This window comes from Perognathus longimembris, chromosome 24, assembly GCF_023159225.1.
Source record: "Perognathus longimembris pacificus isolate PPM17 chromosome 24, ASM2315922v1, whole genome shotgun sequence".
Taxonomy (NCBI): domain Eukaryota; kingdom Metazoa; phylum Chordata; class Mammalia; order Rodentia; family Heteromyidae; genus Perognathus; species Perognathus longimembris.
The window spans coordinates 16,550,403-16,578,390 of NC_063184.1; positions in this window are offsets into that span (position 1 = coordinate 16,550,403).

Here is a 27,988-nt window from a genome sequence, read left to right on the forward strand (position 1 = left end):
CAATGGAATAAACATAGCCTCTTCAACTACTGGTGCTGGGAGAACTGGGCAGCCATATGCAGAAAACTCAAAGTAGACCCAAGCCTATCACCATGCACCAAGATCAACTCAAAATGGATCAAGGACCTCAACATCAGACCTGAATCCTTGAAACTACTGAAGGACAGAGTAGGAAAGACACTAGAACTTATAGGCACAGGAAGGAACTTCCTGAATAGAGTCCCAGGCGCACAACAAATAGGGGAAAGACTCAACAAATGGGACTACTACAAATTAAAAAGTTTCTGCACAGCTAAGGTCATAGCCACCAAAATAGAAAGACAGCCAACGATATGGGAAAGGATATTTACCAGCACAGCAACAGACAAAGGCCTGATATCTGTCATCTACAGAGAACTCAAAAAACTAAGCCCCTCCAAGCCCAATAAACCTATTAGGAAATGGGCAAAAGAGCTAAAGAGAGACTTCACAAGAGAAGATATAAAAATGGCAAAGAAACACATGAGGAAATGCTCAACATCCCTGCTAGTAAAGGAAATGCAAATAAAAACAACCCTGAGATACCACCTCACCCCAGTTAGAATGGCCTATACTCTGAACTCAGGAAACAACAAATGCTGGAGGGGCTGTGGGGAAAGAGGAACCCTTCTCCATTGTTGGTGGGAGTGCAAATTAGTACAGCCACTTTGGAGAACAGTATGGAGGTTTCTCAAAAAGCTCAATATAGACCTACCCTATGACCCAGCCATACCACTCCTAGGCATCTATCCTAAACAGCAAAACCCAAGATATCAAAAGGACATTTGTACTTCCATGTTTATCGCAGCACAATTCACAATAGCCAAAATTTGGAAACAACCCAGATGCCCCTCCACAGATGAATGGATCCAAAAAATATGGTACTTATACACAATGGAATACTACATAGCGATTAGGAATGGTGAAATATTGTTATTTGCAGGGAAATGGTCAGAACTCGAACAAATAATGTTGAGTGAGACAAGCCTAGAACACAGAAAACAAAGGGGCATGATCTCCCTGATATATGACTGTTAACAAAGGGAGATGGAGAGACAGTAGAGACCAAGTCTGTGAACACTGTATATGTGCTTGATACATTGTATACTGCATATGGGTCTACCTGACCTAGACAAGGGATGGGAAAACAGGTTGTAAGATATCACAAGAAATGTACACAATGCCCTACTATGTAACTGCACCCTCTTTGCACAGCACCTTGTAAAAAAAAAAATTTATGTTCAATTGATAATAAAAAAAAATTAAAAAAAATAAAAAAAAAAAAAAAAAAAAAAAAAAAAAAAAAAAAAAAAATCTAAACAACAAGTTGATGTTACTTAAAGTACATTTAATACAACCTTTATTCTCTCAGTAATATGTGTTTCTTCCAATATTGTGCAACATTTAATTTTTCAATAGAGAAATCCTTTCCAGATAACTTGAGATGATTCAGGAACATCATTAGAGTAAACATACTAAAAATAATGTGGTAATGTTCAGATTCTGAGTCCATGTGTCCCTTTCTTTCCTTTCCATGGTGCCTGTGTTAGAGAATAACACCCTGAGCTAGTTTCTCTACTCATAAAACACATTAATTTCCATAAAAATTATTTGTCACTATAGTGAACATTATTCTATTAGAATAATTACACACCTATACAGTTGGAAAAAATTTAGGAAAAAGTTCTTATGTCCGGCCACTGCAACCAATGTTTGTAGTCTGCAGATATTCAGCTTAAGTATCTAAGAATAGTCTGAAATTAAGAATACTAAATAAGCTGGGTGTCAGTGGCTCACATTTGTTATCCTAGCTGCTCAGGAGGCTGAAATCTGAGGATCACAATTCCAAACCAACCCAATTATCTCCAATTAACCACCAGAAAACTGGAAGTGGTGCTGTAGCTCAAAGTGGTAAAGCACTAGCCTTGAACTGAAGTCAGGCCCAGGCCCAGAGTTCAAGCCCCGTGACTGACCAAAAAAAAAAAATACTAAATAAGTAATTATTTGTATTCAAGGAAAAATGAAGAAGTATGTTTATTTACTGTCACTCTACTCAAAAATACTTTAGCAGGTTCAACTGAGAGCATTATAACACATGCAGAATTATACTCTAATGGAAAATTATGCTGATTATAAAAACCTTCCACTGCTAATAAAAAGAGAGTTTGCAAATCCTTTTTAAAACACGTATATATTAGCTGACAGTTGAACTCAATGAATTCCTTCTGTTGGATTAGATGGATCTAGAGGGAAATAAATTGGACCCAGAATTGAGAAACAAATCATTTTGCAGATGTCCTTAACAGATTATAAAAAAATAAACTAAAAAGTGAACAAGCTATTCTGTATATAGGCAATATTTCTGGTTTTATTATAAAAGTTCTAAATAATTATGGATCAATAGTAGACTTTATTTTTTTTTTTCCAGTCCTGAGACTTGAGCTCTGAGCCTGGGCACTGTCTCTGAGCCTCTTAGTGCTCAAGGCTAGTTAGCACTCTATCACTTGAGCCACAGCACCACTTCTGGATTTTTCTGAGTAGCTTTTGGAGATAAGTCTCACCAACTTTCCATCCAAGGATGGCTTTGACCACTGTCCTCAAATCTCAGCCTCCTGAGTAGCTAAGAATTACAGGTATGAGCCACAGGCGCCTGGCTTCATTTCATACCAAATAAGGGTAAGATGGGGAATGCTGAGATCTGAAAGAAGGCTGTCATTTACAAATCACTGTGTCACAAACTACCCCCAAAGTTAACAGCTTTAAGTAAAAGACACTCACTGATCATCTCTGTCCATTGAGAATGCAGGTGTGGTTCAGAGCAGTGTCTGGGGTTTCAAGTCTCTTAGGTGGCCACAATGTGTTTGCTGAAGTTGTAGTCATCTCAATACTTCCAAGTTCACCCACGTAACTTCTCAAGTTCATTCAAGGGTCTTCCTTGGGCCCTCACTAGCTAGTGGTTGGAGGTCTTAGCTCCGCATGGTGGTGGCCTTTTTTGTAGCGTTTCACGGACATCATTGCAACTGGCTTCTCTCAGGATATAGATTCAGAGAAAAAGAACCCCAAACAGAAACCAGTGTTTTTCAGGATTTCCTATTTGATTTGCTATCCAGTTATTTCTGCTATAGAACTGGGCCACATTCAGGACAAAAGGTGTCAAACACAGTGGTGTGAACATTGGTGAAAAGATTACCAACACAATGTTGTGAACATGAGGAAGCAGAGATCTATAGGAGCTATTGAAAGTGTATATCACAGGTGATAATCAATTATGATACAGGCAACAGGTGTATTTCCATTTCGGTTTAAGTGTCTGGAAAAAAAGCTCATTTTCTTCTCTATTATTTGAATGTTGTCAAAAATAAAAACCTATAGGATTTTAAAAAAGGAAATGGTAACTTCTCCAAACCAAGGAGCTGATTCCCCTACCATTGGAGGTCACTCGGCATTTTCAATATTTTCACTATTATAGATTAAAACCTTACAGCAAAATTTCTTGTTTTGTGCGAGAACAGAAGACTTGAGGCAAGGATGGATTTTGTTCCTTAGATTTTCTTTTTAAGCTAGCTAAATACTGTGTGTGTGTGTGTGTGTGTGTGTGTGTGTGAATTTTGCTACCTACAATCAATGTAGACATGCCTCAGAAATAAATTCACATTAGAATCTGATGTTGTTAAAAGACTGAAATGAATATTCTGTATTTTATTTGAGAGGTGAAGCTATTTCTATGAACTAACAGTATAACAATAGATTAATACTGGAACTTGATTCTTGGCATTTATGCAGCATCAAACTCCCAATTCTAATGGACACTGAGCATAGCTTATAAATATAAGCTTTTACAGGATCAAATAAAGTTGAAGGTCAGACATCTGGTGTTAGGTATCGTTAAGTTCTACAGTTAAACATAATTATTATATAGGGCTCAGTCTAATTAATATCCACCTTATTTGCCAGCTATACTTGTAATTACGTTGGAGGAAGAAAAGAATTAAAAATATAAAACTTTGAAAGTTTGTTTTGTCTTTGCAATACACTTTGCTTCTCATAACACAGCAAGTCCAATTTCCTACCACATGTTCTTCTTTTAACTGTCTTCATTAAACTCTGCAATTCTCACACCCACTTGTGAAAATATAATGATATTGTAATACAGTGGCAAGGCTTAACAGAATCCAATTCCAAAAACTCTTACCTCACTGGGCCACTTCTGTAGTCTCAGAAGTGTACTGCTTAACTTAGAAAGAATAGAAGTGAGGCTGTACTCCTGTATTTCAGAGACAAGGAACCACAGAAGATTTGCAGGTGATAGAAAGGTGATGTTTGCACTTAGGATTTTCTGAGTTTACTAGTTTTAACCTTGGAGCTCACCAATCTTTGATTTTTTTTAGAGTTACACCCAAGTCCCATTCTGGACTGTAGAAATGAATTCTGCCTCTGAATGAGAACTAGGCAGACCTTATGCTCAATCCTGGCAGGAAAAAGAAACAAAACAAAACAGTAAGTGAAGGAAATGATGGCAACTGTATGGATTTAGCTTTGCTCTGAACAAAGATCAGAGACCATTGGAAGATAGTTATATGAATAAAGAAAGCCTCTAAGAAGATTGGGTTGTATTTACCATTACCAAAAGAGTATAAAGTAACAGAAAAACTACATGAGACTACATCATATAATTTTATTTCATAAAGCACTGTAAGTAAACATGTAAGACATGTAAGTAAAAATCAAATATAAAATATCTGTGCATATACATGTATTGCCTGCATATGTAAATGCATATGAAGGGTAAGGCACAGTAAGAACCAGGACCAATTTTGACAAGGGAGTAAGGAATTGGGTAAGAAAGACCTTCATGGTAAATCCCATTTTGAATTCAGATCTCCCCTTTCTTTTGAATACCTTCCTCTACAGTGCAGCATCAAAGCAGTTCTGATATGTCGACTTCTTTTAATTTAGGCTGAGGTGAGTCCAAAGTTTAGTTGTGATCCCCGAAAATAATCTCCTATGCTTATTGTAAATCTATCAGCTAATTGAAATGGATCCAACATTGTATTTCTCTCATCCTTGTAGATCAGTACTAGAATATATTTTGGTCTCTAAAATGGGAATCTCATAATTATTTTCATCTTCATGTTATCTTTTGTGCTTTTCCAGGACTTGAGTCTATTTATAGATGTAGAAACAATAAGAATTGGTAAGGATGTGTCATTAGCTGGAGCAGCGAGCCCTTCCTGGCCCAGACATGTCAATCATGAATTCTTAAGACAAAGAAGGACAAATCACCTCAGTAAGGAGCAAAAAAAAAAAAAAAAAGTGGCTCCAAAGAACCAGGTGTTCAAGTCTCTAAATGTTTTGAAGTCTGTCAATAGATGCCTTCCCAGTTTTCAAGTTCAGATCTTCTCAAACAATGCCTAAGCTAAACATGAGCAATTCTGTAACTGTGCAGAATGGCTCTAATGCAGCCATTCTTGAGATGTGATATCTTTGGTGTTTAGAAACTTCACCCCCCAAAAATTACTGAAGGGCTAGGAAGTGGCTCAAGTGGTTGAGCAGACCTGCCTGGCTAGCACAAGAGCCCGAGTTCAAACTCCAGTACTGAAAAAAATAATTCCTCACAAAAAGAATTACTGATGACTCACTCCCTGTCATTCAAAGACGGAATACAACTATCCTCCCTATCCTTCAGAGAAAAGAAAATGCTAATTACTGACTTTTGTTTTTAGTCAATGCCTAAATCTCTGCTTCATTACCCCAAATTTAGGAGAAAAGCTACAGCATTTAAGTCTTTATTTTCTTTCCTTGATTTCTTCCGTGTGCTTGCCAATAGTCAAAAAAGAAAATTCCATTAGCTCTTGATTTTCACAAAAGGAAAAAAGGTCCTGACACAGTAGTGTGTGGCCTAAAATCTTGCCCTGATAGTCACTTGATTTCAGATGTCCTCATGATCATTTCATTAATTGCTTTTCCTACTGTATGACATAGACTCCCAGCAGCTCCTTCAGCAATCCCAACAGGGTCATTAATGAAATGCAATGAATGACATCAGCAACCCAGTTCCAGGTGGCCCAGAAGGTGCTGAGATAATCCATCTTTAAAGCTGTATTTCCTCAGTAGCATCCTAGCATCGTTTCACTATCTATGTCTTCCTGTATGGGATTAATGTGGAGTGAGGAAATTTTATGAAGAGGAGGCATTCTTCCTTTGTAGTTCTTAGTGAAATTTATCATGGCCTTTGATTCTGATGGTAGATAGCAGATCATGGACATTATCAGAGATGTGGTCAGGAAGAAATGTTGAGCATGAAGCCCAGGAGAGGTGGGCCAATCTGGAAGCCATGAAAAGAATTACTAATATATCTGTTCAACCCCTCTAGCCTTGGATATGGATATTGGATAGCTGGCAGAGTAGACCATAAATCTGAGTACACCCAGCTCAGAGTTAAGATGAACTGCATAGGTAGGTGAACTGGGGTCTGGATTCCCTCTAACGATGCCTACTCTTCCAGTCTTTGTTGAATCAGCAGAGCAAACAAAAACCCCATCTTCCTAACAGAGCAGGTTCTGTTTCTTTTTCTCCTGCAAAGCCTCATATCAACTCTTCATGTTGCCAACAGGAAAAAAAAATACCTCACACACATAATACACAGAAATGATTTTTGGAAACACTAATATGGGTATCATAATAAGTGTAACTGCAAAATGTGACTAACATGTTTCTACTTTTTTAAAGATAAATTTTATTTAAACTTAAAGCTAAACATGAACATCCCAGAGTTTGAAGTCCATAAAGTCTTACCAGTTTTTAGGAGATCATTTTATAGATTTTGAACAAGAATCTTTATCTCAGCTGTCATTAGGCAACGATGATTACTACTAATAGTTTTAACATGTGCCCACACATTCATTTCTTCACACGTGCATATTTTTGTTTCTAGATGTTGTATTTTGGATATTTTCTTCTGTCTTTTGTTTTGTCTTAAATAATTTTCTTCACATGTACGTACCTCATATAAACTTTTCCACTTCATTTTTCAGTTCAATGTTCGTATGAGTATAATTTTAAATTTTTCATCAGTTATTTTCCATAGCCTCTAGTCTCTGTAAAAATTCTCAGTGTTGTTCTGTATCTCACTGGTTATACATAGTGTATTTATTTTAGTCTTTATCTATATTTATTATCTGAATACCCTGTGGTTCTGTTCCAACCATATGTTTTATTTATTTGTTTTAAGTTGTGATGTTATCATCCTAAGTTTCCATATGCCTCGTTATTTTTGGCTTGGGTTACTTTCATGGAATATTTAAAATACAGAAATATTTTGTCTGCAGGACATGTTACTTTCCTTTGGAGGATATTTGGCTCTTTCCTGATTTAATTGCTGTAATACCAGCAATTAAAGATCAGTAAATTCAATGATCAGAATTGGCTTGAATTATAGTAAGGCTCTATTCCATTGAGGACTCTTCTAAATCCAGCTAGTCATAGTTACAAGAAGGTAGACTTTCATGGGCTCACTAAAATGATGGCAATAACGAACCAGGTTTCCATTCATTACTGGGTTTAATGCAGTAAAGACTTTGGTCTTGCACAGAATATGTCAGACTTTGACCTTGGCTTCTAGAAGATAGTATGTATCCTATCACATAATAATAACTTCATTTAGGACAGTGGCTGGACACAAAGGACATTAAGTAAAGATGGTCAAACCCAGCACAGATGTGCACAATGAACATAAATGCAGATTGAAAATAGCCTTAGTTGAAGATGTATTTAGTACAGCAAATCTAGAGGACATCACAGATTAACAACACAATACACCGTAGAGTGCCTGGTGTTTGCTGTCAAGATTTTGTGGCTGAGTGGAAGTTGTGGCTCATTGCTGCTGTCCAGTCTCAAGGTCAATTCCTTGTTGATCTAGAAAAGGACCAAAACTTAAAAAGCATGATTTCTTCTAAGTGTATATTGCTTCCCACCATTTTAAAGTGGAAAAATCTCAAGTCAAGGGCTATTTAAAAAAGAGCTAGTCAGACCTGAAAAAAAATTATACATCATAATTATCACAATTATCATTACAATCACCACCAGGACCCAGAATGTCTCTACATATAAATAATTTTACATACCGGTTTCCACTGGAAAAAAATCAAAATGAAAGTTATATAGTATTTTTTAAAAACACACACAAAAGACCAATTATGAAATGGCTAGTGTCACAGAGGACTAATTTATCTTTGCCAAAAATTAAATTGAACAAAATCATAGAAAACTAGGCAATAGCTAACAAGTAATAAATATATACAAATAACCCTAAGACATTAGACTCCACCTTTATCGAAATAGGAATGTTGCAATTTAAATATCTTAGTTACTACTTATTTCCTATTACTTTGGGGGAAAAAAAGTAAAATTGCATTGTGAAATTATGAATACTTTCTCTTGGAAAACAAGTATTTCTAAAATTATTTTAAAAGCTGTGCAGTGATTGGAAGATCTAGTGTTTATAGTTTAATCTCGACAAATAATTCCTATAAAAGGAGCAAGAATATTAAGAGAAATATTTGGTTCTAGGTCTTTGGTAGTAAATATACAGTATGAACCTGGAATATTCTATTTCTCCAGAAAGAAAAGGAATCCTCAAGAATTAATGTGGTCTTGTCAAAATGTCAACTAGAATCAGCTTCTGTTGAGATCAGATGGAATCATTTAAGCATTGTAATGAAAACAACTACAAAGGATTTGAACCATACCAAATATGTAAAGGCTAAGGGCTCACTGTAACAAAAATACTCTGACTAGTCTCAATAAGTATTGTTGAAGCAACAAATTGTCCTTCTAAAAAATCAGAAAAATATATGTATAATTATATATGTGCATATGTATTATTTTCTACAGAAATGCTATCAAATCCTAACGGACTAATTGATAAGAAACAATTTTAAATGAACTGTAGTTAACAAATAAAGTGAAAACCTTAGGTTAGAGAAGCACCTTAAACTGGGAACTGAAGCACAATAAGCTGGGAACCAATGTCTCACATCTGTAATCCTACCTGCTCAGGAGGTTGAGATCACAGGATCACAATTCAAAACCATCCGAGGCAGGAAAGTTTTGTGAGACTCTTTTCTCCAACTAACCACTAAAAAGCTGGAAGTGGAGCTGTGCCTTAAGTGATATAGTGTTAGCCTCAAACAAAAAAGCTAAGGGACATAATCTAAACCCGGGTTCAAGTCCAAATAGACATACACCACACACACACACACACACACACACACACACACACACACACACACGACACCATTAATACAAATGATATAACTTTTATCTATGATGCTAAAATCTACAGGGTAAAATATGAATGAGAAAATTTGCAACAGAAAAAAGTTAAACTTTTATGTTAATAAACAAAATTAGGTATTTCATGAACTCACGTAATAAAGTACATGAAACTATGAGCTAAGTTCATCAGATAAATAGAAAATGAGGAAAAATACACCAAGCAAAAACAGATCAGTACAAATTAAAAAACAAAACTGAGGAAAATTCTAGAACCAAAAAATATCAAAAACTAACCATGAAAAAAATGTGTCATAATTTCATTGTCATAATCTACATAAATCTGATAAATAGTTTTTATCTGGCACTTAAAAGGATGTTACACAGCTTTAGAACTCCACAGAATGTTTTCATGAAAGGTAAATGAATTTGAATTTATTTGGAGATAGAAGTAATTATGGCTACATTATTTTTGCAAGTTAAATCCTAACACTGATTTATTTTATTCACAGATTTAAGAGTATATCTGATTTTTTTATACTTGTTATTCTTAATGTTCTGTTAGGTATTTTTTCATTAACATATATTCATTGTACAAGGTGGCTTCAGTGTCATTTCCATACATACATAAAATGTATTTCAATCAAACTCAGCCTCTCCATCTCTTTGCCTCACATTGCTTCTTTTGTATCATTTCTTTTCTAATCCTATTACCTTTATAAAAATGTAAGTGTACAGTGCTACTATTAAATTAGCACTAATATAAAAATATAGTTTTTAATAAAAAGTAATATAGGTTAATATAAATGAAATAATATTTCTGTCTTAAGAGTTTGTACTGGATTGCAAATTCAAAACCCAGGCAGTAGTGAATTTTTTAAAATTCTTCTTACTCTCCATGGGAAAAGCCTGATGTTAACACTTCAAAAACGAGAGAGTTCAATGCAGCAGATTTTATATTGCAAAATAGATAATAAAGGGGAAAAAAATCCTACAACATCTTTAACATCATCTGAGATTTTCTCAGAATTTTACACCGAGACTCTGGAAAAAGTTGAGTGGCTACTATGTGATATTTAAACTTCTATTCACCTGATTTCTGCCAGTAACCCTTCAAAGGGCCTTAGTTATTTCTGTAAACCACCATACATGATGAGAAATAGGTATTTTTAGATATATCATTTTCTCTGGCAAGTGGATATACTAGACTTGTCAGGAAAGATGATTTTTGTGGCCTGAGGCCTAAAAGGAATAATTGTGCCCTAATTTTAGAAAATTAGGGGATGAGACTAAAATAAATATTATATATCTTTTGTTTCATTATGTTCTCATCTTTCTAAGAAAAGTTTTTCTAGTAAAATATTTAAGTAACTCTTTTACTGAGGAGAGGGCTTTTTATTTATGTATTCATTTGTGTTTTTAAAGGCAATAAGTGGGAAAGCTGGAGTGGCTGAAAATAAGATGAGAAGAGATGAGTTCTTTCTATTTGCATTAATTTGTATGACCTGCTCATTAATTATGAGGCACAGTGTGATATTTCAGTACATGTATATATTGTATAACATTCAGATCAAAGTGAGCATATTTATCACCTTGAACATGTATCACTTTTTTGTGGTGGAAGCATTCAAAATTCCTGCTTCTAGGTCTTTTGAAATATACAGTACATTATCCAAGTCACCTTGCTAAAGTTCATACTAAAGTACCATCATACCATTTACGTTGTCTTAATCATCCAAAGGACAAGAAAATAAAGCAACTCACTAGGAAACAAATGTGAAATATGAAAGAGAAAATTGGAAGGAGGGATGGAACCAATTTTGTTGAAAAATTCTAATAGCCTAAATATTGGAAAAATGTATTGAGAGGTCATCCATGCCAATCTCCTGTATTCCCGTGAAAGCTGAACATGTAAAATTAATGCATTTCCCATCATCAATGGCCAGAGGGCACTGGGTAAACCTGGCCTTCGCACCTTCACTGAGGGTGACTGCATCAGGAGACAGGTTGCTGTCCTCCCCTGCCCCGCACCCTGGCCATGCAAAAGCTTCTCTCCATTAAACCCTTCTAGTTTGCATCAGAATGGAGACTTTGCCTTCTGCTATAGGCATTGTCCTGTGATGGAAGAGGATGAGTAATGAGATTGAAACAAGTAAAAAAATTGGCTCCCAATTAGTACCTGGAAAAATAACACAAGTCCTGTTATTTACATTCATGGGTCTTTGTACACACTATGTTCTGTTTCTTTCTTTCATAACAGACATAAGATATAATGAGCCAATATTTATAAAATTGGTATTCATAATAATACCTTACCACTTCTATTGTTTTTGAAGTTATGAAATGTGTCCAGTTCTGCTGTTACCTTTCACTTCAACAGTGTAAGGATGTAATCGTTGAGTATTATCCCAATTTTTTATTTTACCAAGGAGGAGTTTCAGACTTAGAGAAATTGTAGGGGAAAGGGGGGGGGGGGTGGTTTAGTCTGGCCTTTGTTGTCGTTCTTGTCCCAAGCCAGTTTATAATCCAGAACAAGCAGGTGGAAACAGTGGGGAACATGAAGGCTCACCTCGGAAAAAGCATTTTCATCATTCCTCAGTCATTTATCTGATTACTAGCTGGAAAAGAATGCAGGAACAAGATGAACATTAACAATGGATACTGTTGAGTGATATGTTCCAGGCCCTGCGTTAACTGCTCTGCCATCCTTACAACTCACATGGGGACAGACCCATGGGAGGGATGCTGATTTAGAGATGAAGTAACCTTGGACTCCAAAACCTGTGATGCAAAATGCAAACGAAAACTCAGGAGCTCAAGCCTGTTCTTTTACTTGGAAGCAGAGAGCAGAGGATCATGACAGAAGGCCAGGCCTGGTACTCAAGTTTCCAACACTCCCTCTCAATCAATGGCTGGGCATAGTGGCCAGTACCTGTTGTTCCAGCTACAAGGGGATGCACAATGCCAGGTGCAGAAGGGTGTGTTTGTCACCTCAAAAACAAGAAGTTGTATCACAGCCCAGACTGGTTTCATCATAAAAAGCAAGCTTCTACTTAGAAAATGACTAATTTAAATAGGGCCTGGAGAGGTTATAGGGGTAGAATGACTACCAAGTATGAGGCAGCTTTGAATTCAATCCCTGATTTAAAACCAAAACAACAGAAAAGGCAAGAAAAACAAAAATAATTCGGTTTAAAAGGCAATAAAACTACCCATTCTTCTAGAATGAATACCATATTCATGTTTTTTGTTTAGACTTGCTTTTAATGATTATCTAGGGCTAGCCCTTGAATAAAAATATTTTGCCCTACAAGACTTTTATTAAGGTCAAATTACAAGTTCTAAATAATTATAACTTACATATTAGAAACTAATGTCAACATACTGGTACATCTTACAATTTGCGGATTTATAGTCAATAAATTTAGTGTGTCACCTATTAAATGTAGTATTTTCACACTGTCCAACAAAAACATTGATTTAGAAGGAAAAAAACACATCATAAATTGTTATTCTATTCATTCTCATCTCTAGTTATAATCAGATTGGACAAGTTGCACTCTATAAGCTGTAAATTGTAATATATTAATCCTCCCAATAATATCAGTCTAGAAAGAATCTGAGAGAAGAGATGTGTTCTTTGTCCACTAAGTGAACAGGAGCCATCAGGGAGGGGAGAGTGCTTACTTAGCCTGTGCAAGGCCTTGATTAAAAAGAGAAGCAAAAGGAGGAAGAAGAAGAGAACGAGGAAGAGGAGGAAGTGAGAAAGAAGAGGAGGTGGAAGAGGAAAAGGAAGAGAAGGAGGAGGAGCTGTGGTTGTGAGCAGCAATGGACGAATGGTATTTCCATCGTGGAAGTACAAAGGTAAGGGAATGGTTGATGCTCACTGGAATCCATTGAGGGCAGGAGGTGCAGAGGAAAAGGAGTCTGATTGGCAGGTCTGTGTTATGAAACAATGCAGACAGGGCCAGCTAGGACATGCTAGAGTTAGAACACAAAAACTGAAAGAAAATCCACAAATGTCATTCTCCATCCACTCCAATGCCTTTTCAGTGGTTCCCAGGCGTTGAAACAATCACAGCCATATGCTATCAGAGTCAGACTTCTAGGAAGTTAGGTGAAGAGAAAAACAACAAATAAATAAACAGGATTAAATGTAAAGGAATTAAATGCAAAAGAATAACAAATACATTGTGTATACCCTCATTAGGACATAATTTGTTAAGATACTTAATCTGCAAACAATTCCTTATGAAGATCCACCCACTTCATTTGTAATTTTGTCTGGCTTCCAAAAAATAAACTCCATTTCCCTCCTACAAAGAAGAAAATTGATCAAAACTAAAATACTTAAATATCTTATAAGGATGCATTTTGAAAAATGTAGAAGCTCTGTAATGTTCCAATGGTAAAGATCTTGATAGTGGTCCAAAGAAAAAGGAAATGAAAAAATGCATTGAGGCTAGACTACAGAGCAAAGTATTGTTCAGTTTATGCTCAGAAATCATATAACACTAGCTGGGAATATGGCCTAGTGGCAAGAATGCTTGCCTCCTATACATGAAGCCCTGGGTTCTATTCCCCAGCACCACATATATAGAAAATGGCCAGAAGTGGTGCTGTGGCTCAAGTGGCAGAGTGCTAGCCTTGAGCAAACAGAAGCCAGGGACAGTGCTCAGGCCCTGAGTCCAAGCCAAAAAAAGAAAGAAAGAAAGAAAGAAAGAAGTCATATAACACTTCAAGCCACAAGGGAGCTGCCCCTGCTGAGCCAATAATGAAAGGTAGTCAAGACACTGACCTTAGTTAATTCAGATCACAAGAGAAAAGATGGTAAGAATAAACTTTAGAAAAACCTAAAGATAATTCCTTCATTTTCCTTATCTAGTTGTCTTTTCTTTTTCTTTTTTTTTTTTTTTTTGCCATTCCTGGGCCTTGGACTCAGAGCCTGAGCACTGTCCCTGGCTTCTTTTTGCTCAAGGCTAGCACTCTGCCACTTGAGCCACAGCGCCACTTCTGGCCGTTTTCTATATATGTGGTGGTAGAGAATATAACCCAGGGCTTCATGTATATGAGGCTAGCACTCTTGCCACTAGGCCATATTCCCAGCCCCTTCTTCCTCTTCTTGCTCTTCCTACCTCCATGTGTTCATCAGTCTCTCTCCTCCCCTTCCCTCCTACTCTCTCTCTCTATCTGTTTCTCTCTCCTTTCTCCCTCACCACAAAAATATAGTACTGTTATATCAAATGTAGAATCCCTTACTTTGGTTAAAATATTTACTATTATTATTATACAATTTTCCCAGAAACCAAGCTTATCAGTTATACAAATTTGAAAGTGCAAAAGGTATAGAATTTTTTTTAAAAAAATGTTTCTGGTAAATACTTCAGCTCAGCTGAGTAAAGTATCTGCCTTTCTTTACAAATAGATCCTTGTTTAAAGATAAATAAATTACCAAATATATGACCAGGGTCTCGATGTAGGTAAAACCACACAGACCACAAGAAATCCTGACCACATTTCCCTTGGGAACTTCATCCTAGGAAGCCACTGACAGTCTAGCTGATGACATCATAGCCTTGGAAAGTGTGATTGGCAGTCTTAGTGGGTGAGCTGTCATCTATTTGGAAATTGAGGTGTCTGCTCAATCTGACTCCTAGCTATATCTCACAAAGATATAAATGGGCTCTGGAGGAAAAATAAGAAGCAAACATCTAATTAGAATGTATCGATCTTAAGTATTAAAATTACTATTATATTTTATGTGATATAATATAATTTATTATTTAATATCATGTTTATATTAAAATGTTTATCATAGGTCCTAAAATATGTATCATAAAGGATTTTTTTTCCTGGAGGAAGGGAAAAGAAAAAAAATTCTCCAATTTTTTTTCTCTCTACTTGTTTATTGTCACTGCATCCCAATATATTTATTCACATAGTCGTCAATCTGAGCTCCTAGACTGATACACTTCTGCTTTGGAATTCCAGTAATGCAACCCAAAGAAACAGTTAAAAAAAAACAAAACACCACAGTTGACAAAATTCTATGAGACAAAAATGATAAACAGTTACCTGGACAGATCCCAGTAATGTTTTTTAAATGAATTAACATTTCATTGTATGCTATTTTTCTATTTTCATTAATGACTTTTCTGAAATACTTTGTCTCTCACTTTTGATATTGAAAGCAAAATATAAGATAATAGCAGCCCTTTTAGAGGGTTCAGTATGATTCAAAACAGACCCGGTAATTCCTTCTTTCCAACTCACATGTTTCAGAGAGAATGTCATACGTGCTCTGACTTTTTTGGGTGTATGTTAACCCATCCCTTGTGTCATAGTGTCTAAGTAGTAGCTGCTTGCCCGAGCTTATTTGTCTTAATTTGGGAGTCTTTTGAATTAGAATGCCTCTCTCTGACTGCCCTCCTGCCTACTACCACTGAAACCACCCAGGAGTCTTTGCTTTAATTAATTAGGGTGTAATTAAACAGCAGGTACCCACATTGAAGCCAGGGAGCGGGTTCCGTCTGTTTGGCAGGGTCTCATGACAGCAAGGAGAGAGTTCCCTCACGTATTTTACCGTAAGCGGTTTTTGTATTTTAATTTCCAACTATCTCTTTTATAAATTGATCTTATGATTTCACTTGATAATTTAATACTTCCAAATTGGAGCTCCTCTAGCATTTACCCTGAAAACATACAAAGTGAATTATAAAGGGGAAGAAAGTATCACCATAAAATTCAGATTGGCAAACACAATTAAAAGAATATGTCATGCACTTATTAATGGAAGGTGGTAAGCTGACACCAATCTATGAAGACAATCAATTTTAATCTGAAGACTGACTGAGGGAATTTAAAGATGAAGAGAAGATTGACAATGCTCTGGTTTGTAAAGGGTGGGATAAATTTTAAGAAAGGCTTATATTCGATTTTATTTTTAGCCTACAATGGTTCTAGAATTTCAAAACTAGTAAATTTGCTTTAAAATGATATCATGATATCAAAGAGCTAACATAATAATATCTTGTACTCAATTCCATAATTTTTATTCTTTTTTCCCTTATTTATTTATTGTCAAAGTTATGTACAGAGAGGTTACAGTTTCATATTTAAGGCAGTGAGTACATTATTAAACTTGTTACCTTCTCCCTCATTTTTCTCTCATCTTCCCCCCACTCCAGTTCCCTTCCCCCATCTCGGAGTTGTACAGTTGGTTTACAGCATTTTGTTTTATAAGTAATGCTGTTACATTGATTCATCTTTTACCCATTGGCTCTCCATTTTGATGTTCCCCTTCCCTCTCTAGTTCCAATAAATGTATAAACAGTACGCAGGGTACAATAGCTATGTACACATGAACACATAAAATGATGCTAAGCGAAATGAACTCCAAGTTATGGAAACAAGTTGTTTATCATTGTTGTTATTTTCAATGTGCCATGTGAAATTATGCCTTTTTCCTTTGTCTTTCTTCCCCAAGGCTTTACCCCTGATGTCACGCTAAGTGATTTTTTGTTGTTGTTACCTGTCCTGGGTCTGGGCGCTGTCCCTTAGATTTTTTGCTCAAGGTTAGCATTCCACCACTTGAGCCACAGTGCCACTTCTGGTTTTTTGGTAGATTATTGGAGAGGAAAAGTCTCCCACACATTCCTACCAGGGCTGGTTTGGAGTCACGATCCTCAGATCTCAGGATCCTGAGAAGCTAGTATTATAGCTATGAACCACTGGCTCCCAACTCAATCTCATAGTTTTTGTGTATCACATTGATTGTGTCTACAAAATTTTGCTTCTTGAGGAGAAGTTATCTATAGGATTCAATTTTTATCACCCCAAGAATACAGAAATTTTAATCCCTACCAGATCCTTGGAAATAATTCAATCGGCATCTTTTAAAAAAAAAATCTGTTGCATTAGCTTTCCTTTGCTCTTTGGTGGCAGAATATTCAAGAACAAGGCCGGGGTCACAGCTTGATCTTCAAAAATGAATCTGGACTATTCAGAATACGTTTTTAGGTTGTTTATCCTTACATAGAAAGAATTGTTCCCAAATATACAATTTTGGATATTAGGAACATAATAAAAATAAAGCAAATACGTAGGTCTGAGTTTGTCATAGATGTTAATTTTAGCTGCATGTGAAGAAAAAAAATAATTCAACTCATTTCCTCTGACAATAAGCAAATTCAAACCATTTTCCATTTAACTTTAACTTCAGTATTAGAAGGATAGAAGACAGCACCACTGCTAATTATTATAATTATTAACCTAAACTACCACCTATAGATTTGATAAATGAATATTGACTGGACATAGGAGTAAGCTCCCAGTGATCTCTACACACAGGACTTTAAATACTCTTAATAAAATGATAGCAATGTATTTTGGGAATACAATGTATTTTCATTACAAAATAGGTAAATGGAGCTAGGAGAATTTGCAGTAGAATCATGTTATCAAGTCAGGGATTCCAGGAAATAGACTTTGTGTTCAGATGAGAACAGTGGGTTAAATTTAACCTAATAAAAAGAGTTTCTAAGGAAAGGAAATAGAATGTTCAGAAGCTGTTTGTAGGTGTGGGGAGAATGCTGTCGCAAAATAAGGGGTTCAAATAAGGAGTGATGGCTGGGTGCTGGAAGTTGAGATTAAGTAGAGACTACAGAGGTGTGCACAAGTATTTACACAAGACAATGTAATGCTTTGTACAGGTTTCATCTGCTTTACTACATCAACAAAACACAACTTGTGAAGGGCAAAAACAGTGTGGATGAAATTTTACATAGCACACATGAATAAAATAATTTTTGTCACAGTTTCCTTGTCATTCTGACTCATTGAGATAAGTCACACAGATTTAATGTAAAGTAGGGATTAGAAATCTCTAGCTGGCCAGCAGCTGAACAGGACAAGCCTCCTAATCATTAGAGAAGCCAATGAGTTATTATTGCTGTCAATAGGGTTAATATGGATATGTGAGCAATGGGAATATGATTATTGGATTAAGTGGATATATTTAATATCAAAGACCTTAACACAAATCTTACAACATTCTTTGCACCTAGGAATTTTTTTTTTTTTGCCAGTCCTGGGGCTTGGACTCAGGGCCTGAGCACTGTCCCTGGCTTCATTTTGCTCAAGGCTAGCACTGTACCACTTGAGCCACAGCGCCACTTCTGGCTGTTTTCTGTATATGTGGTACTGGAGAATCGAACCCAGGGTTTTGTGTGTACAAGGCAAGCACTTTTGCCAGTAGGCCATATTCCCAGCCCCTGCACCTAGGATTTTTGAATGAAATATCATTTGCTCAATTTGCACTGTGATTGAACTAATTACTGCTTTGACATGGTCCAAAAATCAACAATCACATATGCAGACACAGGTCATTAAAGGCTAGTCGAAATAGTTCCTGGAGATCAGATTAAAACAACAAAATTGATTGAAAATTTTAAAAGCAGCCTAAAAAGTGTTATTTGAAATCTTTTTAACTGTTTCTTATCTATTACATAGGATGGAGACATTGTAACATTTTCTGAAAGCAAGTCTAAAGATCAGAAAGTCTATGATAGAATATGTCACAATAATTTACATGTATAAAGTACTATAACCATATTACACTGTTTGATATACTATCAAATGCATCTCCTAAAACATTACAAGAATTAGTAAGACTTCAGGTATTGTCTACCTATTTCTATATTTGTTTATTGAGGTGTTATTCAATGCCATAATCAACAAAGTATTGAAGAATTACAAAAATTCATAGGCCATCACACATTTCAATATATGTCAAACAAAATCACATTTAAAAGTGAACTTTTACATCTGTTATTACGTTTGTGCATGCTATACAATTTTAATATGGTAGTGACAGGATATTGATCATTTTACAAACATTTGTCTCTTACTACAACTTTTTAGAGACCCAGCATTTTCAACCCTTTTCATTTTTAGGTATTTCTATCCCTTTCTTAGAATAGCATGTTTGTATCCCTACACATTGATTTCCTGTGATTGGCTAATGTCCACAGTCTGGTGGCTGAAGTGGAAGATTCAACTCTTTCTACAAAACTGAACATCTCTGCACTTTGTCTACTCTCCAGGCCAATCCTAATATTTAGTTAGCTGGGCAGCCATACATTGTTAAGACTATGCAAATGCTGTTCACCATTAAGTCAAACACTGCTTTTGTGTTACGTTTCAGTTGAGAACTTTTTTCCCCCAGGAGATCCTGGTTGTCCATGTTTCATCTGTTTATCTGTACTTATTCACATTGCTAATTTCTTCCAATCTGAAAAAAACATCTAGTGGAATATCTCATTCTATTTCTTCAGTATCAGGGTTCAACTTAAAACCTTGCCTATACTAGGGAAGTGATTATTCCTTGAGCCACACATACCCAACTCCCCCATCTCTTTAATTTGGGGGGTCTTCTTAGTCACTTTTCCAATAGAATACTGAGTTTTCCAGAGCCAGAACCAGACAGTGATTCATCTATGTATGGCTTTTGTCTACAGCTTTGAACCATAATGCCTGCCTTATCGGTTGAGATAGGGTCTTGCTAATGTTTGGCCCCAGCTGGACCGGAACTGTGATTCTCCCGATCTCCAACTCCCAAGTAGCTAGAATTATAAGGGTGAGTCATCATGCTCAGCTGTGAAATACTTCATATTTTTTAAAGAGTTGTTGTATGTTTATCAGAAATAGTGTCTCTCCACCCATGATGTGTTTTATTATCTAATTTTGGTACATAGTTTATGGACAGCCATGGGATATGGTATATGTTGATATAATCGTGCAGTGTTTAATGACAAAGTCTGGGTGATTAGCTTTTCCATTTCCTAAGCTATTTATGATTTGTTTGTATTAGGAACTTTCAGTCTCTTATAACTATGTTGTAATGCATAGTAAAATAATGTAGACTGTGGTTCCCATGGTGCTCTAGGGAGCACTTGGAAGTCCTCCCTGTGTCTAACTGGTATTCTAGTACCTGTTATCCAAACTTCTTCAACCTTCCATGTGTGTGTGTGTGTGTGTGTGTGTGTGTGTGTGTGTGTGTGTGTGTGTGTTGCTGTATATCCTAAATGTGTCATAGGCTGTACCCTCTAGGGCTGTGTCAATACAGTCTATGGTTCTACACAACAAAATGACGCACTGTCACAGTTCTCGCGGTGTATCCTCACAGGTGTGTGTTGCATGGCTGTTTCCTTTAGAAATATGTGTGGTGCAGATCTTATTTCATGTGTGGGGTTATTTGAGATAAACCTCCAGGAATATGCTAGCCCTCAAAATGCCTAGCAAGCATCTGTAAAGATAAAATACCTTCACTAAATTCACCCATCCATTTTGATTCTCCTGCTTCTTCACTGAATTCACAGAGAGATGATCTCCTGAGTATCTTCAACTTCCCCAAATTCTGTGGATTAAATTAATCTACCCTTCCAACACACACACACACACACACACACACACACACACACACACAACACTGAATGCTTGCTTGCTCATTCTAATTGAATGTGCCAAAAGATTCTGTTGTTCAGATTCTCCACAGACAATCTAGACAGATGGTCAACTGGCAGGCACCCAGAAAGACTGGTTCTACCTATTAAATACGATCAAAATGACTACATCTTACAGATGATGACAAAACTGTTACTTTTCATTGTATAACAGTGAATCAATCAATCAAACAGTGAACAGCTATTTTTCTTGCAGGTATTTATTTGGATGGGTGACATTCTTTTGCCACTTGAATTTTGACCATCAAGTTTTTATGATTTCCTTTTAAAAATTCTGCTTCCAAGCTTGGATTCATAACTTTTACTCTGTAATTTTGAGTTCAATATTTCATTGGGGAGGGGGCACTGTATTTTGAATATCTTGAATTTAGTCTTGACATTAAAAATATCAAACTCAAAACTATTTTAAAGGACATATATATCATACCAAAGTTAAAATAACTCAGTCAGCCAGCAAATAAGTGTCCAAACCCCAGAGGCAGGTAATATAAGAACCCAAAATGAACTCTATTCTCAGAAGTGGCAGAGCACTGATTCACCAGCATGCTTGGGGAGGCCCTCAGGTTAGATCAACTTGGGTGGAATTTCCTGTTTTGCTGCATGAAATCTCCATAACAAAAATGGAAGCTATGAGAGACTGAGAGACAGACAGACAGAAAAGCAAACTAAAAATTGCAAGTTTTATAGTCCAGATTTAGAAATTATCATTAAAAAAGTGATACTTGTTGAACATTATATACGTTTTGCAATTTGTTCTATTTTTACTCTAGTGAACATGTTCAGATGGGCACAGAGAAAAAATTGAAGCCAGTAATCTGACTAAAATGATCATTTATTTCTAAAGTGGGAAGAGTTTAGGATCAAAGCTATTTATCCAAAGGAACCTCAGATTCTAAAATATGGCGAGTCTGATTATACAAGCTTCTTTTACAAACAATAATGCTGGTGTTTATAGGACTGTATTAAAAGCAGTTGTATATCAAGTGACATACTTTTCAAATTTTTAAACCTTTATTCCAGACTTTCACTTGACTTGTAAAATAGGCTCTTGTTTATATCTAATCACATCAAGTTTTGTAAACTCTATAGTGAATATGACTACTACTAATTATTAGCAATATGGTAATAAAACACATAAAATATGTGTGTAAGAACTGAATTACTGCTTTAAGGTTTAGTAGTTTAAATATGTACTGTATATTTCCAATTTATTTTACAGTGCTGTAATGAAATATGATAATTATCCAAGGACAATGTGCATGATTAAAAAAAAAAATACCAACATTAGGCACCGCTGGTGGCTCACACCTGTAATCCTAGCTACTCAGGAGGCTGAGATCTGAAGAGTGCAGTTTTAGGCCAGTCTGGGCAGAAAAGTCCCTGTGAGAATCTTATCTCCAATTAACCACTCAAAAACAGGAATCGGGTCGTGGCTCAAAGTGGTAGAGCACCTTGAGTAAAATAAGAGCTCAGGGACAGAACCCAGGCCCTGAGTTCAAGCCCTACGGTTGTAGGGCTTGACAAAAAGAAAGAAAAATACCAACATTTAAAAATACGATAATTTTCAATTTATACTGTCTCTTTCGTTTAAAAAAGTGTCAGGCAGAAAATAATAACAAAATAATAAAAGAAATAGTTGCCTAAGATTCATGCCTGTTATATCAGCTTCTCTGGAGATAGACATTGGGAGAATCTTGATTTCAGCCTGTAATGGAGTCCCCCCCCCCCCACACACACACCAAGAGAGGGGATTCCTGGTTCCTCCAAGAGTCCACCACTCAGTCTCCACCAAAAAGATGGTAAAAGGATGGATTTATTGGGGAAGTAAAAAGCAAACCGACCGGCCAGGGTCATAGCCAGACTCAGGAGTTGAAACTGCGACCACAAGCAGTCTTCCAGGCTGGGTTATAAAGGCAAACATCACATAGTCAAACCTGCCACACGCAGGTGGCCAATGAGGTTACAACACCTACAGAACATGCCAGGTCACATGCAGGTGGCCAATGGAGTTACAGTCTGTCTCATAGTATCTGTTTGAACCAACCTATCCTTCTAGTTTGAACTGGCGCATGGGTTTGGTGGGGCTCACATGATGCAGGCGGATATACCTACTCATGGGAGGTCACAGGTTTAACTTTGAACGTGCCATGAACCTTCCACAGCATGGTCAAGCAGTTTACACAGCCTTATCATAGTGAAGGGGAACTTCCCTGGATTCTGAGCAGACAGAGCACACTCCCAACCCTAAGGCTCAGGGACAGGGGAGAGCTGAGTGAAGATGGAGTCAGCTTCTGCTCTCTTTAACTGAGATGGAGTCGATCTGACACCTCAACAACCAATGATGGCGCTGGCCAGATCTGACTTCAATATTACACAGCCCAGCATGAGCAAAAAGAAATATCACAAAATCTGAACAAAGCTGGTGGAACAAGCCTGCCATCCCAACCTATGGTGAAAGCATAAATAGGTGTATCAAGATCAATGCCAGCCTGGGCAAAACGTGACCCTATCTCTAAAACAACCAGAGCAAAAAAAAAAAGGCAAGGGATATGGCTCAAGCATTAGAACATCATACCTGCCTAGCAAGTGTAAAGCCTTCAGTTCAAACCTCAGTACCAATAAAGAGAGAGAGAGAGAGAGAGAGAGAGAGAGAGAGAGAATAAAGGAAAGATTGTCTTTAGAAATCTCTCTAAAAATCATTATGACTATAAATATGTGAAAGTTCTTACTCTGTAAAAAAAGTTATAAATCAGGATTCCAATTAGATCAGTATAAGTCAAAATTACTACTAAAAAGAAGTTTAAAGTGGGAGTAGAGAAGAAACATAATATTCAGCATTTATAACTTTGAAACTTTATCTGTACAGTTCTTCAACTTTTGGGTACATACTTGGAGTTGTGATTTGTTACTTCCTTTTTTCTCCAGATGAATATTAAAGAAATGAGTGGCAAAGTCATTTAAGAACTTTGTGAGGGGCTTCATCTAGCAAATTCTTGTGAGCTCTGGACCTGCTTTCCAAATATCAATGCTTTCTCAAATTTCATCTGATAAGTCCTGTTAATAATATTTTTCTTATAATCATACTTTTGCAAGCTATTTTTTTAATACTGTAGCACCATTAAGGGTCTTATGTTCCTTCAAATGCTTTGGAGAATCAGGGAAAATAGAGGGGGAAGAATTTCAGCAAAAGAACTTTCAGGAACTTTCAGAACCCTTCAGAAGTCATCAGACTCTTGCAATCTAATATTACCAGGTGACAACCTTCCTTATAGGAGTGAAATAATTACATTTCTCTTAATTATTTATTCAAATTATCCTTAAGCATTTGTCCAAAGGAGAGTCCATCCAACATGTCAATTTGAGTCTGTGTTGATCAATGTCAACTCTACCATCTTGCTCCCCCATCTCTCTCAACCCCACCCATCCCCTCAATTTACCTAGCTTCATTTTCACAGACATACATTGAATAGTATGGCTGCATTTGCCCATACTTTCTCTCTCCATATGTCTACCCCTTCTACCCTTGAACTCACCTCTCCCCAACAATAAAATTAAACTGTAAGTTAGTGTTCAAAGGAGTGACTCCATTGGAATCCTCTCCTGACTATATCTACTCTAGTTAACATGTGTGTGTATTTGCATATATACAAACATATATACCGAGTCACAGGCACGCATGCCCGAGCACGCATACTACAGACCCACCATCCAGTGACCTGTATTGATTTTCAAGACAGCTGAAGTAAACGGCTCTGCTGCGTTGTGAGAGTCTGTTTGCTTGGCCAAATACAGTCTCAGCAAGATCTGCCTGGGAATATTAATTATGGAGACAAGCAAGGCGGAGGAGGAGATGTGCCGAAAAGCCCTGCAGAAGCAACAGTCTCGTTTCCCACTGAGAGCCACAGCACACAGACGCTCCTCAGCACCGGTGGAGCTGCTGCCCTGCTGCTTTATGTTAATTAGAGAATAAATAAGTGGCCAACTGTAGTCTGTGGGCATATGTTGGTCAACTGTCTCTGTCTAATTATGTTGTAAGCCCACTGGGCAAGAGCCTCATTTAAATCTATGTTCTGGAAAGCATTTAGTGCCTCTATCGGGACCTGGTGAATGTGAGAGGCCAAATGGCTAAGGTTTAATAAGACAGGAAAAAAAAAAACTTTAAATAATTGTGTGTGTGTGTGTGTGTGTGTGTGTGTGTGTGTGTGTGTGTGTGTTGGATATCTTGCAAATACTAATTACATATTTGGATCAAAGAATGCATTTACATTTTTTTCCTTTTCCTTTTTCTTTTGTTTTTGGTACTGGGGCTTGAACTCTGGGCCTCAGAGTTGTCTTGGAGCTTTTGTGCTCAAGACCAATGCTCTACCACTTTTGAGCCACAGCTCCACATTTAACTTGTTGGTAGTTAATTGGAGATAAATGTCTGGACTTTCCTGTCTGGGCTGGCTTTGAACTTTGGTCTTCAAATCAAAGACTCCTGAGTAGGTAGTTTTACAGGTGTGAACCACAGTTGCCCAGAGCAATTACATTTTTGACCATGCAATGCTCTGTATGTTATTCTATGTTGCATAATACGTGTTTATAATGAATTCAAATACAATTTAATCAAATAATCTCTTTGTAAATAATTTTAAATCAGATGTAGTAATTTCAAAGGGAACTGGCATAAAAGACATTGATTTGGGCAGTAGAGAACACTCATATAATGCACAGTATAGCTTATATGTGTGTGAATAGATTTTGCAAATACAAATGAGGAAAGCAAAGGCAATTTGTTTACTGTTGTAACAAGGGCATCTACTACAATCACACACATTAGCAGAAAGAGAAATGATAAAGCTTTAGATTAGGAAAAGCAGAAGCCTTGATCTGTGCTCATTCTGGATGCTGTTGGTAGACAGAAATCATAGACAGGTTTGCTAGAAGTTGAACATCATATGTGATTGGTTAAGGGTATGTATTTGGTTTTCTATGGAATTGATAAAAGCTAGGGGAGTTGTTAACCATAAATCCAGGGGTTGACCTTTTCTGCTGATGATTATTTTAAAAAATGATTGTACCCACAAATGGATGTGTTGAAACTACATTGTATAATTAGTGAAAGATAATAAAAAAATTTAAGTATATATATATATCTATATATATATATATTGCTTAGCTTCCTAGAGCTTCACTAGAGAAAGCAATCTATCCTCCTGAAAGCATAGCCAACAGCAGTAGGCTTCCTGGACTGCTTATTATGGATTAAGTGTTTGTTTCCTGGGCAGGTTGTGGGACAAAATTCTTTTTTTATGTATGATTATCCACTGTCTATTCATATATTCATATTCATATATTTCATATATTCATATTCATATATTTCATATATCTCTCAGTGTATTGCATAGATGCACTTATATATGTGTATTTGGTTTATATTGTAATAGTATGTAACGTGATTGTGCTTTGAGTTGTACAAATAGTTAGGTACCGGAGTGTCCATTGAAAGTCTGGAAGTATTGAGCACTCTCTATTTTGAGGACCTAAGGATGTGAGCCAAGGAAGCATCTGTTCATTTTCTCTCTTCTACCATGCCTGACACTCTAACATGTCAGTTACTATACTTTGTAGAATAGTGACATAAAATTCTATAAGCAAAGAACAAGTGAGTCAAAATTAAAGTACAAATATTAGTATCAGGTGTGAGAATCCAAGCACTGCAGAGGTTGAAGCATGAAGATAATGAATTCAAGGCCAGTCTGGGGAACATAGTGAATTCTTCTTTCAAAATGTAATTAATTAATTAATAATCACATTTTTATAAGTTTCTATGTGACTGTTACGATTCTTTTCTGAATAGCATTAACCACTCCCACGCACTTCTTGGAATTATTTGTGTGTGTTTGTGTGTGTGTGTGTGTGTGTGTGTGTGTGTGTGTGTGTGTGTGTGTTTCCTGGTCCTTGAACTCAGGGCCTGGGTACTGTCCCTGAGCTATATTGTTGATGCTCTATCATTTGAGCCACAATTCCACTTTGTGCATTTTGGCTGTTAATTAGAGATAAGAGTAATCAAAGCCAGTCAGGCCAGAAAAGTCTGTGATACTCTTATTTTCAATTAACCACCAGAAAATTGGACATGTCATTGTATCTCAAAGTAGTAGAGCTCTATCCTTGAATAAAAAGAGGACAGCGACAACATCCAGGCTCTGAGTTCAAGCTCATGACTGGCAAAACAAACAAAAACAACAACAACAAAAAATCCACCATGTTTACTGTATGTATACTCAGCTGATTGGTTGGTTGGTATTGGTCTCTAGACTCTGGGTTTTATATTTGCTAGGCAGGCCATCTTCCTCTTGAGCCATGCCTCTACCCCTTCATACTTGTGTTATTTTTGATATTGGCTCTGACTTTTTTGCCCACAGTCAACGTGGGCAAAAATCTTACTATTTATGCTTCCCATGATAGCTGGAATGATGGCTATTGCACCATCATACCCAGCATTTTCTGTTGAGATAGGAGAGCACTAACTTTTTATTAAGGCAGATCCTCAAGACATGATCCTTCTGATGTCCGAAACCAGGCTGGTAGATGTGGGCCAGTAGCACTCTTCCTGAGTATTTTAAAATTTCTACACAAAGCAAACAAAGGTATTTGCATGAATACTTAAATTGCTTTACACATTAACTTATTATCAAATATTAATAGATGCATCATTGACGAAGAATAACAGCATGGCTTAACAATGAGTCACTTGTTTACAATATTACCTCATATTCACTAAGCTTAGTATATAAATAAATACTGCTCTGAAAACACTGGTAGATGAAATATGTAGTATGCTGAGCACCATGGCTCACGCCTGTAATCCTGACTACTCGGGGTGCTAAGTCCAAAACCATGAGACTTTTATCTTCAATAATTAACTAAAAAAGGCAGCAAGTGGAGGTGTGGCTCTAGTAGTAGAGAGATAGCCTTGAGCACAAAAGCTCAGGAACTGTGTCCAGGCCCTGAGTTGAAGTCCCAGTCCTACATCACCACCCCCCAACCTCAAATAATAAAATAAAAAGAAGAAGAAATAAAAAAGTAAGGAAGCAAATGTGTAGTCTCAAACTTTGACACTTAAATGAAACTTCACATTGATATTTTAGCACATGATAGAAAATGCCCATTGGTCTTGAAGCCAAATTCCTATT